Source organism: Sebastes fasciatus, chromosome 12 (genome assembly GCF_043250625.1).
Source record: "Sebastes fasciatus isolate fSebFas1 chromosome 12, fSebFas1.pri, whole genome shotgun sequence".
Taxonomy (NCBI): domain Eukaryota; kingdom Metazoa; phylum Chordata; class Actinopteri; order Perciformes; family Sebastidae; genus Sebastes; species Sebastes fasciatus.
This window is the reverse complement of record NC_133806.1, coordinates 20,930,310-20,948,625: the sequence shown is the minus strand read 5'-3', so window position 1 is coordinate 20,948,625 and position 18,316 is coordinate 20,930,310. Positions and strand designations below refer to the sequence as shown.

At 39.3% G+C, this 18,316-nt stretch overlaps 1 long non-coding RNA gene across 1 annotated transcript; it reads left to right on the top strand.

Moving 5' to 3' along the window:
* The first annotated feature begins 7,409 nt into the window (after positions 1 to 7,409).
* Positions 7,410 to 18,094, top strand: LOC141778263 (uncharacterized). The gene is made up of 3 exons (XR_012596026.1): positions 7,410 to 7,493; positions 10,082 to 10,199; positions 17,811 to 18,094. It is a non-coding gene; the product is annotated as an uncharacterized LOC141778263 (long non-coding RNA).
* The last annotated feature ends 222 nt before the right edge of the window (positions 18,095 to 18,316 follow it).

Here is an 18,316-nt window from a genome sequence, read left to right as displayed (position 1 = left end):
TCTATCTGTAAAGAGGACTTTCTATGCCCTAAAAGAATGAAATACTATTCAAAAATACAGAGTAGTCCTGTTGACCATGACCAAATCAAGCTTTTTGGCAGGCGATTCCAAACTTTTGAACAGCAGTGTTTATGGAGCGCTGCAGGAATGAGTCCTAAAACCCGGAAATGAGTTTTAGGACTTCCAGTTCCCTCGTCTCAAATTCAATGGATTTTTTAAATTAGTTTTTAATTAGATGCCTGAAATAACGTCCGTGGTTAACACAAGCTGAAGAGATTTTAACGTCTGGTTCTACAATAAAAAATACATCAGTAAACATCCCACTCGTGAATTTTGAATCTTTTACGTGTCTTAAAAAAGGCGGTTGCTAACAAGTGGTTAAATGAGACTACAAAACGTCATCACGCCGACTCGTCTGCCTTCAGCTTCGTTTTGTATTCCTGCGTTCATGCGAGCATGGTGTAGTTCATTTATAGCCTAACGTTAGCTTTTTACTTCTGGCGATTGCATTTACACTTCAAAAATCATAAAAGGGGTTTTCATTTGTGGAGATTATCTTGCTGAACAAAACGTGTAAGTATCATAAATGTTTGTTTGCCACAGATCTTATTTTCTGCAATAATCCAAAACCCAATGGAAAAATCCCATCGGCTTTTTGTCGAGGGAACTAGGGAGATGCTAACTTCCTGGTTGGCCTACAAATATACGGCATCCCTGCAGCGCTCTATACTGCTCTTTTATTTTCTACCTTAGCGGAGAAAGCAGGAGCAACTTGGGGGTTCAGTGTCTTGCTCAAGGACACTGTGACATGCGGAGCCAGGGATTTAACTGCCAACCCTGTGATTAGTGGACGAACCACTCCGACTCCTGGGCCACAGCCACCCAATATACTGTACATACCTGCAGGAGGAGGCCGATGATTGATTCATCAAGCCTGCAAAATCAATAGTAACCTGCTCGAGTTGCCTCTCATCGCATCAAAGCAATAAAAGCAGTAAGCCTCATCTGACTCAGATGTAAACAACATAAATGTGAGGAAGATGGAATGGTAGGAACGGGGGAATACACGGGAAAACCGAATAAAAAGTGTTACAAAATTATTTTTCTAAAAACTAGATGTTTATGCCAGTGTTTTAGCACCAAGGAAATCTTACGCATACAACAATACATTTCCAGGGCTTCACCTGAATGCATTTGTATAGGCTGGGCTGATCAATTGCAGGTGCTAGAACAAAAACACTGCGCAATATATCACTCTGCACAAACTGATTAACTTCCCTCCTTTGAACGACACACTCCACAAGAATGATAATTTACAAGTAGTGTGGTGCGTGAGAAAGAAGAAGGGAAGAAAAGAAGACCTCCTAATGAGGAGTTCCTTGTTGTGATTTTAATTCATTGCAAGTGAAAGAATACTAAAGATCAAGATGAAATCCGATCATGTCTTTTTACAACTCTCCATTCTGGTTATTACCGTTGTTTCTTGTCGAAAGGAGACAGGCTTTGTAGGAAAGAAAACAGTTATCCTGGATGAAGGGAAATGATGAGGCAAAGTTAATCACTATCCATTGATTTTACTGACACGATCCAGCGCAACTAAGCCGGCTTTCCATTCAGATAGAAAAGCAAATCAGTACAAAAAAACTGTCATATATTAGTATATAAGTTAGTTTGTGGTAAATCATAGCTAAGAGTAGAAACAAACTTTAAAGTGAATTTAAATGTTTGTGTCTATATTAGGGCTATCGATCGATTAAAATATTTAATAGTGATTAATCGCAAATTAATCACACAGTTTTTATCTGTTCAAAATGTACCTTAAAGGGAGATTTGTCAAGTATTTAATACTCTTATCAACCTGAGAGAGGGCAAATATGCTTGTTTCTGCAAATGTATGTATATATTTTTTATTGGAAATAAATTTACAACACAAAACAATGACAAATATTGTCCAGAAAACCTCACAGGTACTGCATTTAGCATAAAAAATATGCTCAAATACACTACATTCTAAAAATCGCAAGTTGCATCATCAGAAGTTAGTTACATTAAAACAAATTTGCATTAACGCGTTATTATTGAGTTACATTTGACAGCCCTAGTCTATATGTATTACTAAACAATGACTGAATTACATTTCTCTTATAATACATACAAGGAGCCCCAAAGCAAAACCGCACAGTCCTTTCCAGTTGTTGCTGTGCTATAAATTGTTTCCCTTTTGGAAAACAAAGTGCTTTTGTATCTTCACAGCTTGGCAGACTGTGCAGATCCTCTCCTGGAGTCAAGGCAAAGGGCAACATGTGAAGATGAATCACTGCGGCTGGATCTACAGAGAAGCAGGCCAGCGCCGAGGTCAAAGAAACACCAGCTGCTACACAGAGTTGTCAGTTCCAAACCAGTAGAGCTGTTGGGGTGCGTCCCAGTGTTTGTGACACATACAGTACTCATGCAGGGGATTCTGCTCTGCCTTTATCTTCAAATCAGATGCAGACGTTGATTGTTGCCATGGAAACAGTGATGTGATGAGAGAGATACTTTTTTGAAGGTGTTTTTAATTACTTTTGATAACAGTCTATATACTCTGTTCTTACTTCACAGAGTGTGTAACATAACAATGTGCACATAGGTGTGAAGGGATTTATGTGTGAATGTTTTTTTTATCCGTTTTATTTTCTAATTAGTGCAAGAGGCTTTTATTTTTTTCTCCACAGAGCAGCTGGAGGAGGCCGATCAAATGAGAAAAGATATACACTTGAAGTCTTACTGTGGCATTTTCAAATATTCCACCAAATTACCCCATGATGATGGTTAATGGCAGATGATCCTTTGAAGTGGAACAAAAGATAAGCCACTGATCCATGTCAAAGCCCCATCCCCAAAAACACAAGAGCGCAGCTGAAATGCATTTTTTTTTTATATATTGCTACTGGCTTTTAAACAACATCCCCCTTAATATTTAATTTGTTGTCGGTTGACACTCTAAAAACCGCTATAAACAACAAAAGGAGCAACTACATTTGTGTGATTTCTTGTGCCTTAGTCATTCTCATCTCTAGGTAAGTAAGACAAGGCTAGTTAATCTCACCCAGTGAACTCCAGTGCTCTCATCCCTTCACATTTTCTTAGCCTTGCTGGTTGCTTGTGCTCACCTTATTCTTCCTTAATTCCAATAAATGCTTTGTGCAGTAATGAGGCAAATTCAGAGCTCCCCTGTTTCCTTTCATTTGCTGAGAGATCACAAAGCCAATGCATCACACGGGGGTTTCTAGCGCCCTCCCAGCTGGGCATGGCTAAATGGTGTTTTTGCTCTGCTGAACACTAATCCTTCTGTCAGATAAGGCCCATTATAGCAGGGGTGTAGCCAGCCCGGTTCAGTTTGAACAGACATTGAACCCATCTGAAGCAGACAGCACAGTCCTGCAGGGGACAGCAGTTCAATGCCGCTCCCGTGTTTGTGCATTTACAAAAACGGCGCGTGTCTTTCTTGCAACACAGCGGGTCGTTCCTTGCTCTCAATATTCAAAGGCGAGGATGGATTCATTACGGATCCTCGCTGGCAGAACAAAAAAGTGCTCAAAAAGAAGCTTTAAAGCACCTGCTGATGTTCCCACACCTGTCTGATATAATATGCGAGGCAGAATCAGATCCAATCACTGTTTATTATTTAACTTAAAACAGTGAAGTTGCTCATATTTCACGATAGACAGACGGAAATCAGGAGATAGAGGGAGTTTATACTGTAATGCATCAGCTGTTAGGCTGTTCTGACAGCACGTGGCCCATTATATGAGCTGTTATCCTCTACATCTGTACATTAGATTTTATTGCAAAATGAAGGTTGCTCTCGTGAAACTCATTTGGAAGTCAGCAGATCTATCATTGGCTCTCCCAGACCCAGACAGCTGCATGGAAATGAGGAGCCAAACAGATGCACTTTATTTGTGGGAGAGCATACAGGCATTGTTATTTTTTTCTCTCTCTGAAAATGAGGAGCCGGGCCTGGATGCTCGCAGCCTGAGGGGATGGAAATTTAACTTAGAAATGGCTCATATATCGAAGCCCGCAATCATTGGTATTCTTTGTAGTGTATTTTAACAACATACATCAGCCATTTCGCCGTTATGGTCGGCAATAGAGCATGTGCGATGCCATTAGATGATATTTTGTTGATAAAACCTCCCAACCCCTAAAGCCTCGGAAAGAAAACAACTAATTTGCCTTTTTTTTATTGCCGTAAAGCTGTTGAAGTATAACACTGTGAAAATACGTAATTAGAAAGACGACACACCCAAAAGTGGCGTACGTGACGTCTCTCTCTCTGAAGCTATAAAAAGAGTCAGATAAAACACATCAGGTAAGATAACGTTACATTTGAGCGTGGAACATAGCTAAGTTAGCCAGCTAGCAAGCCAAGGTAATTGCCATGTGTTGGTGATGTATATCGTGTGAGACAAGAAATGTAGTTCACTGAGTGGTTACAAACAAAACTAAATGGTACTATAACAAACCTACGGCAAACTGCGACTTTCTTGACTTGCACAATTATCTTTTAAATTGACAAGCATCAGATGCTATACTATACATATTTTTTTCCAAAATAAGGTCCCACCGGAAGGGGAGGGACCATCTTTACAATAGATCATTAATATAGCAGCAAATAACTATTTGCAATGTAAAGATATAGTGGAGAAATGTCTACCTGAGCAGAGAATGAAGTCGCCATCCCTCCGTGTGTGTTGTAATCCGAGCTTCTACGCTCTTTGTAGCCGGGCCGGCCGCGTGTGCCTTTTCGTGTACGACGCATTGTAATTCAGAAACTCTGAAGGTAAGAAAGTAAAGTGTATTAAACCAGCTAGATAGATAACTACTTACATCAACTATTTGCTAGCGAGCATAGACTCTAATGAGGATGTGAGTCACTGCAATGATGTGAGTGACGCATACGTCAAGGTTAAGAAATGGTGTGGCCCACTTTAGCGGAGTCTGAAATCGTATCTTCCACGCATGAATATAGGAAATATATTGTAATATACCTACTTTATTTTTTTTTTTGGTACAGTACATTAACACCCAATAACACTGTGCTCACAGATTGACCACCGGGGGCGCCGTGGGACCACAAACATCGGCAGAGAATTGGGCTTGTCCTCCTCTTGCTGCTGTTCTGTCTCCTGTGCTGCTGCAGAGTCCTTATTAATGTCATCAAGGGTCTATGCTGTTGATCTTTCAAAGAGGTAACATCTTTCACATAAAGCGGGGAGGAATCTTGGGAGTGTAATGTCAGGGGAATAGACTGAGAGACCGTAGGGAGATCTCAGAGTGACTCCTCCGCCTGCTCTCTCTCTCGACATCACACACAGACTCATGCAGCTTCTCTGCCCCTCCTATCGCCTGTATGCCAGCACTTCTATTTTGGTATGTTTGTGCTGTGTACTGTCTGATGTGGATGTCATTATGGGAGGCAACAGTACAGACTAATGAGGTTTTGGGGAGTTCAATGTAAATCCATTAATTAATCTGTGTCTTTGCACAGGAAGCACAGTAACAAGGAGCCACCATGTTATTTACATTTGGTGCCTTATAGACTGGAGTTGTGTGATAGGCTTACTTCTTTTATGGTTACATTTTCCTATTTTTAGTTCAGAGTTTCCAATATTTCTTTGGTCAGACTGCCTCCACCTTGATAAAGGCCCTAAAACCAGGGACAAAGACAGAAATAAGTCATCGGCTATCTTTCTATCCCTAATGAAGTTGGATATGTTGTATTCAATAACACATTAGAATATTGACCAAACCAAGAAAGCACTGGTTGTGCTTAATTGTATCCCTAAATTCTGGGGGAAATAATTGTTTATTTATCTTGACAGCGATTTTCACTGTTGACATCTAATCAAATATTTTAAGCTCATCAATACAGCGAGAGCAACCCTAATATTGAGACAGTGTGAAGGAGCCTGCAGTGGCTAGGAAGGTAATAGGAGGCAGACGCGAGAAACATTGCAACTGGCACCATGCTACTCAGGCAGGGCTAACCAAAATATGTACAAACAAAAGAAAATAAATGAACAGTTAACTCGGCATAACTGAGCAAAACTCAACTGAAAGTAGTGATGTTACGTTCTGTGCCCAGGCTTCAGAGCTTGTGTCGTGTAATGCAGGAAGTTTTCTGTGAAGTGCGTATCGAGGCTAGTATCGTCTTAGAACAATGACGTCATTGAAGACGCCCGAAGCCGAAACACAGTTGAGAAATTATTTTCCCTGAATAAAAACGAATAAAGTCTCTCCTCTATCATTTTCTTATAGTCACACAAGCACATTCACTGCCGTCTGCCCAGTTAAACCACTGCCTCACATCTGTAATAAATCTGCCTGTTTTACACTCTTTGACCAATAGGTGGTTTTGTGTGCACATGAAGCTCAGATGTAGTCTCGAGAAATGAATCCTTTTGCGAACCAATTTGCTGGAGAGCTTCAATGCTTCGTGAAGCATCACTACCAAACAGCAACTGCTTAAAGCTGAAGTAGGCGAGATTGGAGCAAATATGATTTAAAAAAAAGTTATTTTTATAAAACGGTCGCTTTACCGTGACAGTAGTACATGAAACAGGTAACCTGAAAATCATGTGTCTCTGTGTCCTCCGGTGTCCTCCGGTGCTCCTAACGGCATCTGCAAGATTTTACAGACCGAAGGAAAACAAGCAGTAAGAGCTGATCTGAGGTCTGCTGTCCATCTGCTGTCTATGAGAGCCGGCTGTCAATCACTCGCGAACTCCGACCAAACGGTCAAACTAGGCCGCGCTGATCAAATATGAATCAATATTCTGTTACCTTAATGCCTATTTCTCGCCTCAAATGTTTTCAGAATCATCTTGTAGTGTACGGTTTAGCTGTAAAATGAGAAAGTTTGTGACACGGCCGCCATTGTAAAATCTGTTGAAGGAACGACAAGCTCTGGTCACATGACCGGAGCACAGCCAATAGGAACGCTCTCTAAATGAAATGACCTGTGATTGGTCAAAGTCTCCCGTCACAGGCTAGATTTTTAAAGCCTGAAAACAGAGCCATGAGGAGGTGCAGAAGTCTAGTTATCTCTCAGAACACTTGAATTACAATATGCTGAAAGGTTATAATGGATTTTTTGCCCAATGATGCCAGAAATATACTGCCTACTGCCACTTTAAATAGACCCTTCCATCAGCGGGAGTCAATCTAGGCTGTACCATTCCTGCAGGTATATCCACTACCTCTCAGGTAGCCTAAGTGATAAAGTTATCCACTCTTTCTAAACTCAAAGTAGAAACACTTTGCATAGTTTACCATTTAAGCAGCATTTGCAACCATCCATAACAGATCACAATCAACATAAATAACTTAATTTATCCACCCCCCCCATACTTGCTCTAACCCAGTGACATCACTGATGATGTCACTAAATACAGGAAGTGGTTGGGTACCTGCTCCTTTAGTCCCTGGAACACATGGTGGGCATGGTAAGTAGAAAATGATAATTTATAAAATGCAGAAGTATACCAATGGAAAATAATACTAGTCCATGTTTTATTTTAACCAGATGTGGTATTGATATCTGAACTGTAACCAAATATGATACAAACACAACCAAGCCTGGGATAGTAGCCTTTAATGTTTAGTTACAGGTCAATGATGGAACTACGGCTAAAACAAACAAGAAACAAGCAGTTAATTAGTAAGCAATGTGTCTTTTTATCGTGAAAATTGTCAAATGCCGTGTTCTCTGCCACTTTGTCACAGACAGGTACAACTGCTGAACATACACACCATACATAATTCAGTTTACACATTAGAATGGATACAATTTACAACTCAAAACTTCTGTAGCTATCTAATTAAGCCAAAGTTGGCTCCATGAGAAAACATCATCTCTGGCTTTTAATGTTTCCAGCTGAAATGAACTGTACTTTAACCTGTAACTCTGCAATATAATGTAGTATAAATGCCCCTGGTCTCGGAAGTAACACTGTGATACCTCAGTAGGTACAGTAGGTTGGCTCATTAGCCGGATATGTTAATGTTTGCAGCTTACATTAGAGCAGACAAACTGAAGAGCTGAAATTCCTTTAAAGAACCATTACAACCCATAAAATACAGTTTTCACCTGCCAAAAACTGTTTGCAGGTCCTATTGCAACTGGAAGTTTTTTTAGGTCTCAGAATGGTTTAATTTCATTCATGAGGATTATATCTGACAGATTATAGCCCACTCAGTCCATTTTACCTGCTGAAATTCCTTTTAAAGGACCATTACAATTAATAAAATACAGTTTTCACCTGCCAAAAACTGATTACAGCTCCTACCTTGTGACTGGAAGGTTTTTTCTTTCTCAGAATGGTTTGATTTAATTCATGAGGATTATATCTGACAGATTATAGCCCAGTCCTTTTTACCTGCTGAAATTCCTTTAAAGGACCATTACAACCCATAAAAAACAGACAATGTTCAATCCATACTTTGACTCTTGTGTTTTTGTTATTGGAGAGGGTAGAAATAAAGAAGCCACGGTCAATACTCTTTAAATACAGAGTATATCGGTCTTAATGCAGCAGCCCCATGAACACAGCTTTAGCATGTGGAGAAATCCAATACCAGACCTGCCGTGACGGATTTTGTGCTTTTCTTTTGGTGACTGTGTAGCTTTTGACTCCCACAAGGCCTTAATGATAAAAGTGCCATTTGCTTGGTTTGTTTTTTTCTTGCGAGCAATGCTCCCAGTCCTTCACTGTGTTTGACCTTTAATGAGATGATTTACATTTAGTCATTACAGCAACCAACATAACCATGTGCACAGGGTGCATATTTTAATAAACACGTCCTGTTTAAATGTCAAACAGATAAAGATACAATCAAAGGCACTTTCATCCAACTTTCTCCAGAGTAGTAGCCCCTGGTGCCTTGACATAACACAGCAGCCTTCTCCTTGAATAGGATGTCAACTTCATCCATTCAAGTCATCTCTCCTCGTTTAGGAAAAAAGCAATGGATTAATCTTCTTTTGGTGAATAAATGAAGAGGTGATTTTCTATAAAGTAGAAATGTCTATAGAGGCATGTTTAATAAGGTTATACTTAAATAAATCCAGCTGTGATAAACTGTACCTACTTGAACTATAGCATCTACTCCAACTGTTACTTTAAGTTCAAACTTTCAGCCTGCAGGTATTCACGGGATGATTTTAATTAAATCACTGGTTATGAATGATGTTCTCTTCTCTCTTCATAAGCAAATTACTGAGAGCAGCAACACACATATTCATCATCAGAATAATTTTCATTGTACAGTATCAACCAATTGAGAAAAATTACTTAAAATTGAGTATAAACTGGTTTACAGGCAACTGATTTCTAATAAAGACTGTTTTCTGCAATCAACTTTATATAATGTGTCAATAATTTGATTAGATTTACTGTATTCATATACAACATTTTGACATTGATTAAGTACTACGCAGTGTTGGAAATGCACCATCAAAAATATGTTGTGATTCGCGGAGAATTAGTATTCGTTTCATGCCTGCTTGAAGCTAGAGCCTTTTACAGCTCATCCTTGTATTTTTTGAGATTTTCAAAATTTTGGAGTCTGATGCAGATATTTTCAATTCAGATCAGGGCTTTCACAGAGACACAAATCCACGAGGGAGGATGGATATTTACAGAAACGGAGAGCGTGCTCATTATTTCTACTGATTTTATAAAAAATATTACAACATTTCCTTTCACTTGATAAGAATCTGAAGTACAATTAGCATCAATCATTATGTCAAACAGAAACTGTCCACACAGCCTGAGTGTGATCGCTGAATCAGGACTGTACAGAAGCTGAGGGCAGCTGTAGTTGCAGATTTATGTCAGATTTATGATTGAAGTATCTCATTATCGTGATGTCGAATAGTTTTGCTCATGATCACAATTTAATGGTCTCATTTATGTGATAACATTAAGCGTTTTTTGTAAAATCACTACTTAATTAGGCAACTGAGGTTGCATTTTCTGTGTGTCTTACATGTACCATTAAAATCTGATGTGTCATTGTATTTCCTTTTTAGACTATCCACACTATGAGGATTTATCTGGATGGCAAAGTTCCCGTACAGCAAGTTGGTCTGGGATTCCAACCTCTTTGAGTCTGCATGGGTTTCCTCCCAGGGTACGAAAGCAAGTGAGGTGAAATATGTGTGGAAGCCTGAGTGGTTGTCTGTCATGAATGGAGTCAGTCCTGCAATGTCCAGGGTATCCTCCAGCTCTGAGCAGGAATTCGGCCCCTCATGACCAAGATGTTGGACGGATATTTGGCTTAACTTGGTCCTCACAAGGGAAACAACAGTTGTGAAACACATGTTCCAGCCGTAACATTAGTATCTGAGATTTTTTCCAAATGTTATTTATTGAATTTCCCAACAGATAATAGATTATTAGTAGGGGTGTAAGAAAATATCAATACACTTGAGTATCACAATAGTATGTTTTGTGATACTGTATGGATTCTCAAAAACAACGTATTGATTGTTAATTAATAGTTTGCATGCAAAGATTTGTAGCAGACATTGGTTCATTTTGTGTTGTGTTGAAACCCCCGACCGCTAGATAGCAGTGTTATAATCTATCTTCAGCCATTTGACTCTCCCACTCTAATGTAACAATGTATGCATATCGTGGTGTGTTCTGTATATTATGACAGTTTTCCTAAAATTAGATTGAATTGGATACAAAATTTCCAATATATATATCGCCTTGCTTACAGTATTGCAATATATCGCAATATATGTAAGGGATAATGTACAGCGAGCCGGTCATTGTTGTGAAATAAACCCAGACAGGTAATGCGGCGGGGTTTATTTCACAACAACCCGCTAGCTGTACATTATCCCGCTTTTCACACGGCTACTTATTTAAGAAATCAATTATTTGACAGAAAAAACAATCCTACAGAGTCCGACATCAGACTACGCCCATGGCAACGGTCTGTTATACATAGCAACAGTCTGCTATAAAGAAATATCAGACCGTAGAACGTCGTGATTGACCAGAATCGAGTATTCAACAGTGTAATATTGAATAATAACCCCTGTATCATGATACATATTGTATCACCAGATTCTTGCCAATACACAGCCCTAATAATTTGTAACATGTCGAGCTTTAAATTATATTTTAAATAGATATAAAACTGAATAGATAAAGGGAAAAGGTTAAATGAATTATATAAAAAAAAATAGGGTATATCTATATGTGGTATTATATATGTAGTTGAGTACACAACAGTAAAAGATGAAACTAGAAGTGCACTCTGAGAGCGCAGACCTCCGCCAAGGAAGGTTTCATGTACGTCGCTGAGCAGAGTTATTCAAAAAAATTCCCGAAGCCGGATCATGATCCGGATCAGCACCAAAATCTAATGGATTGTTCATTGTGCCACACCCCACCCCTCCAAAAAATGTTATTCAAATCCATCGCGGACTTTTGGAGTTATCCTGCAAATGGACAAACCAACAAACCAACAAACCAATGCCGGTGAAAACATAACCTCCTTCTTAAGACTTTGGCCTTGGCGGAGGTAATAAATCATTTAAAAAAGTAAAAAATGCAGAATACTGTATGACAGCTTGTTAGGAATGGCAGGCTCCACGTCGTCTTAAAACTATCAGATGACCCTTTTAGTGTGGATTCATTCTTTCCAGTTTAACAAAGTAGAAAATGTCTCTAATCCAAGAATAATGGGTAGGTGGAGCCGATAAGAATCAGCCTGCTAGCTAAAGACTCTCAAAAGGTAGTTTTTCATATTATGTGTTATTCCTGGTGCGAGGTTGACTCCAAGTAAAGCAGTACTTGCAGATGGTTTGACAGGTACTTCAAACCAAACATTGTGTAATGAGAAAATTAAGTCATGATGATCTACAAATATTGCACAGGGCCAGTAAAGTCACAGATACATCATGAAGTGAGACAGCATGATAACAAGTGGTAACTGAGATCATTAACATAATTAAGATGCCGTCCGGAGGGTCTTTTGTTGTTACAGTGTATCATAATGAGATAATTAAATCTTGCTTATAAAATAACAACGGTTGATATGTTAAGATAGAAGATCATGCAGTTGTAATTTGTGATCTCAATATACAGGTAACATAAATTAACCTCATTTTCAGACTTCATTGTTTTCAACAGGGGTTCTGCTACAATTGTGGCTGCTTAATAACACAATAAATAATCTAATTTGCCATCATCATGGGCTCAGAAATTCATTATTTGTATCAGTTTTTATGTGGTAAAAAGGTATGCAGGCATACAATAATACCCCCCCCCACCCTCTTATTTCATACAAAATAGCTACTGTAAAAGAGAAGAAAGACCTCATATGGTTCTTTTGCAGTTCAATAAACACACTGTATACGCCTCGCATACTCTCTCAATGTTTTCTCCCTCAAATATATTCAAATGTTGCATATTGCATATTAGACAACAATATTTGAAATTGAGTTGGGTATAAAGGATTATTCTAACTTTAGAGAAACCACGCTTTGTGATATTTCTGGGTAACCTGTCACTGAATATAATCTCTTATCTGTGATTGTGAAATTATTCAGTGAGGGGGGATTATGAAGTTTAATCTTAACAGGGATTTTCATGGTGAAATAAATTATTTTTCCTTCCTGAGTTCATCAATTCAAAATGATTTGAGAGAGGATTTCGCCACCTCTGAATGAGACAGGTATGAATGTAATAGTTCAACATCCTTTCAAAAAACTCTGTGATTGCCTCTGCCTCTGTTGCTTTCATCAGCTGTGCGCTCAGTTTAATCAGTCCAAAGTGAAGATGAATCCATTTTTGTGAAAGCTACACACGACAATTCATTTGGTTTATTATATGGTAAGACTTGTATTCAACAAATTCATAACACAGCCTCTATGTGTTGCCTAATAACTAACAGCAGAAATTATAATTTTAGATTTTAACCAGGAATGAAATTATGTGTTCATGTAAATGTGTTATGGTGTTAAATAATTTAGAGGCAGTAATAAATAGGGGAAAACTTTCTATAGCATAATATGAAATGTTCCCGAGGATGATTGATCTGTTTTTAAGCCTTCAACAGCACAACAACCCACCACTTCTTTAGATAAGAGTGGACTTAAACCTTTTATAAAGCCTATACATCCCATTATACTAATGATACACTGTACCAGATAAATGATTGGCTTGTCCAGTCAAGCAAAAGTGATTGATTTAATGTTTTAGCCATTAAATAAATTGCTAAATTTGCTTTACTGCTATGAATGTACGAAGCGGAACCGATAACAAGACTTTATGAAGGTTGTACATGATATTAGACCACAATGCCAGAGGTCAAAATCGATGTTGTCCTGTATTATTCCATCACTGTTATCATCATTGTTCAGTACAGAGAAACGATCCGTTTAGCAATCAATCCGCTGTCCCAGCGCATCATAAATCATGTATGTATCATGCGTTGTTGATGCTGAATGTTAAAATCATGTTGGTCAAAAGACTCGTCGGTGCTGCCTGGCTGCTATCCATATCTACAGCTGACACCCACATTTCTACCTTCCTTGGTAGTAGTACGATTTTTCCACCACTGCGTATACACCATCTCCCCCCCCTGAGGAGCAACGCAGTGGCTCTTTATGATGTTGAAAGATAACCTTCGTGTATCTGGGTAGTACGCGAGAGGACTACACTTCAGACTGTCCGTGGTTGTATCTCCCGATCATAGCTTCCAGTATCAGATAACCAGGCTGCTTAAATTCCCAGCAGAGACAGATTTTTTTGCTAAAGTCACCTGGTCTGGATTTATCTCAGCTGGACCTGAGAATTTCTGGTCTTAATCTAAAGCCAGAATCAGCACGGCCGCATAATCTCAGAGCCATTCTCAACGCAGAGTCAAAGAAAACGTTCTAAAGAGCCCCTGGAGGAGATTCAGCAGGTGGAAATCCAGCTCCTGAGGGGAGGGTGTTAAATATGCTTCAGTGTAAGACTGTAGGATACACTCACTGCATATTGAAGTGTTTGGTATATATTGAGAGACAGGAGGAAGATAGAAGAGGTGTAATTTTACTGAGATGAGAAAAGGGGCTGGGTTTGTTGACCAAGCTCCCTTTTTGAAGTAGACATCCTCCGATCTCTATCCGGATTTTCTCTATAATCCTGTCTTTCAATTTAGTGCCTCAATCCCGTGTTCACTGAGGTAAACAACCTGGCCAGCCACAATTTCCTCTCTGTAGCTGGTTACACCCACCCCTGTCAGGTTCTCTCACAGAAGGATGCATGAATAACGTGGTACTGTCTGCATAGAAATGTCCCCGAACTTAGTCAAAGCTGGAAACATTATGAAAGAAAATGTACATTATTATTATTATTATTATTATTATTATTATTATTATTATTATCACATATCTAAATTGCTCCATAATACCAATATAATCTGTATAGGCAAACATTTTGACTTCTCATAGTAGGAAAAGAACAGGTCTAAGTAAGATCTTTAGTTGAGGTTCCATTCCTTATTAGATGTGCTTGGATGCACAATCTAGTACCAGGTCAGCACAGAGCTATATTGATAAATTGTTTAGTGTACTGTAACAGTAGCAACAAGCACATACAGAATGTATCTTCAATGTTTATTGACAAGGTATGTGTTTTTCCCCACAATAACAATTGAAAAACGACTTCTGCTCACAGAGACGGTTCAGAAAGGAGAAAACGCACTGATAGTCATTTTTCTGTATCTTTGTCTCTCACATGGGTTTTGCCACTGCCCTGCCCCTTTAGGAGACTATGTCCTGAGTCTATTAACTCCAATGGGAGAACTGAACACAAATTCTGACTGATTCTTTCGCCCAATAGTCACCAAAGTAATTATTGGACCCGTTTTTCTCAAGCCACATATATTCGGAACATTCTGACACTAACATTGCATCTTTTCAGACGGATAAATCAGGAGAAAATTAACTTAGTTTGAGACCTTTCTCTGTCTCAACAACATACTCTCGCAAAATCTGGCAACTAATGTTACATTTTGCAAATATTACCCAATTTTCACGCCATGACCACGCCCACTTAGGAGACAGGAAGTGTATACCATTTCAAACCATTGGCAGAGCTTGTAATGTGTCATCTTTATTATAGAGCATCTTTTGTAGCAACTAAAGCGTGATTTAACTTCTATACGGTTGTGTTTCGACACTTCAGGATCATGTTCTTTGTTTTTAAAGAAATAGCTCAACATTTTGAGGAAAAATGCGTATTCATTTATTTTTGCAGAGAGTGATACGAGACTGATGCAATTATGCAGTAAATATGAAACTACCTCCAGCAGCTGGTTAACTTAGCACAAAGACTGAAAGCAGAGGGAGACAGCTAGCCTAGCTGTGTCCAAAGATAGCAAAATCTGCCAGCTAACACCTCTAAAGCTCACAAACATGTTATGTCTCATTTGATTCATCTGTACAAAATCTAAAGTGTAGAAACGACACATTGTGGTTTTATGGGGGATTATGTGCTGAACTACGTCTTGGCGGTTTGCAGTATCTTCCCTTTTGTTGTCACTGTGAGGTTGCCTGGCAACCAGCAGAGTATAGAAATACCCGACCATTTCCACTTACATGTGGTACAAAAATGTATCACTTCCTGTACTGGAAAAAAAAGTGAATTCAATGAGACAGTGTTGATCAGGAGCTATGCAAAGGTAAGCCAGGTCAACGCACTCACTTCCCAAGTTGTGTGCATACTGGAAGAGCTAGGCACTGTGGGAAAGGCACTGTGAGCAGGAGTACACAGACTTTTCTGTCAGTATGAATTATACCCAAAGTGGATGTAATTGTAATACACACAGCTTGTTCTGGCGCCCACATAAGTAGCTGGGAAATGTTCCTTTACAACCTGAGTGTGCATCCAACACTCAGAAAACTGATAACGTGGTAAACTGTAATCACTGATCATTAATTACAAATAATTTCTTCAGCAATAGCTCATGAATTAAAGTGTTGTGTTGCCTGAAGTCTGTTACAAAGACAACCTGTTACTGAGGAGAAGGAGAACCAGAGGACGGAAGCATCAATGTAGCCTGTCACATACATCAACTTCCACAGTTTGCGTTCTGATACGGTGAGGCGGGGGTGTTGTAAGGTCACGTTGGCTTTCAATAATCACATCTGCGACTGGAGGTTGTTCTCTCTGAATAGACCTCAGATGCACATCCTGGAAGTCGTTGGGAGTGGGGCTGGACGTGCAGGGTGGCGGCGCAGCGGTGGGAGACGGACTGCTTCGGTGATACCTTTGTACTCGAAAATAATAGGGGGATTTAAATTACTCACATCTATTCAGCTTGAGCAGCGATCACCTTGCATGTGATATATTTTTTTCTCTCTTCGTGCCATTTCCACCGGAGCAAATGAAAGCTTTGCTCGTTTCAGCCTGGCATTGAGACGGAAGAAAATTGCGGGTGATGGCGGAGCTGAATACTGTGAGCCATACTTATGTCTACAAAAGAAGATTGTATTAAATGCATCAGGATTTAGCACTATATACCATTCCATCTCTTGATTTTACTGTTCCCTTGCAAGCCAAGTTATTTTAGCAAAGTTTGCCTTTCATGTGCTGTTTTGCTTTATTATTTTCTCCCTTACCACTGAATATAGGCTCATGGTTCCTACTGAAGTAAGAAACCATTATTTAAAGCTCATTCTTTAGTATCAGATGATTTAAAATCACCTACTGTCAAAAAATAATGACAAAATGAACAATTTCTAAACCTTATTTTGTAACGGTAGACATCACCCTGTTTCCTCATGCAGCACAACGGAGTTGGCTGACCCGAGAGACATAAACATTTTCATTTCCTTCGTGTTTGAACTGATAGTATTGACTTTGCCTTCAGTTCAGATATTCATATTGTTTGGGTTTGTTATGCCACCGAAAAGCTATTAAAAGTGAGCTTCATAAACGACAAAGCAAGAGAAACAGTGAGGTGAGTTTTGGTCCGAGTCAATGATTAAGAGTGAGCGAGAAAAAGAAAATTGATGATAGGCCACGGAGAGATTGCTGAAATAGGCAGGAACATATTAAGACAGAGAGGAAGCTGCAAGGAATGAGACAGGTTTTATTAAATTAATTTGGACAGGAATAGTGTGCAGAGGTTTTCTGTGACAGCTGATGAGCCTGCTGCTATAGATAGCTGCTTTGGTAGGGAACTGATCTGCAGTGAAGCAGCAGTCCTCTCTTTCTCTCTTTCCCCTCCATAGGCAGGCCTTAAAACTGACATTAAACTGCTGTCAGGTCACACTCACATGCAAGAGGAACATTCTCAGAGGTCAAATGCCAGGCTGCATCGCCTGTCAGACACCAACAGGGGCCGTCATCATGACAGGAGGAGAGAGAAGAGAAGGTGCTGAGGGATCTAGGCAGCTAAATACCACATGACAAAGTCGAAAGCAGTCAATCCATGTTGCAGCACAGATTTGTCCTTCATTAACTGTGGATGTTTGAAGAAAAATGCTAGATCTGAATTGAAGAAAATGATTCTATCTGTACTTTTGCGACAATAATAATGCAAATTGCAAGATATCTGAATGATCCAATGACTGAAAACATCAAGCTGACAGAGATACGTTTACCTGTTTGCATTTAGTCCACCATAATTAATGTGTCAGTCAAATTGTGATTTGCCTTCCTTTTATCTCTACATGTGCTGTTTGATAAAGGCCATCAAGCCAACATGTATGATGCTTTTTATTTTTTATTTTTTATCTAATCTTGCAGCAGGACTCAATCATGTTCCACATGCTGAAAATATCACCGCACAAAAGGGAACAGCCACCTCCAACTGTGACAAAGACAGTAAAGGTTAAAGTGTTAGCCATCCATCCAGTGTGGTAGAGTATCTTGTTTATTCCCTGCTGGTATTCCCAGAGAATTCAAAGCCTCTGGTATATGAGATAATTTGCCCTTTTCTCTTCTCCTGCCATTTGGCCCCATCATTCTTGGCTGTCTTATCACTGACAGGAAGGACCCGCGCCCTCTCTCCCTCCATCTTGCACTTTCCATCTTCCAGCTCTGACCTCCAGGCGGATCTGCCATCTACTCAAAGGCATAAAGTATGTACATAATTCCATAGTTTCCTCAACAGAAAAGTAGAAAAGGTGGTTTTACATGTAGATATTGGCAGGTTGAAATAGATTGTTGACTTTTAATTATTGTCTAGAGCTGTTATTGATCAAGTTTGAGGGAATAAATGTGTCAGTTGATACAGTGTCATTGTGGAAATG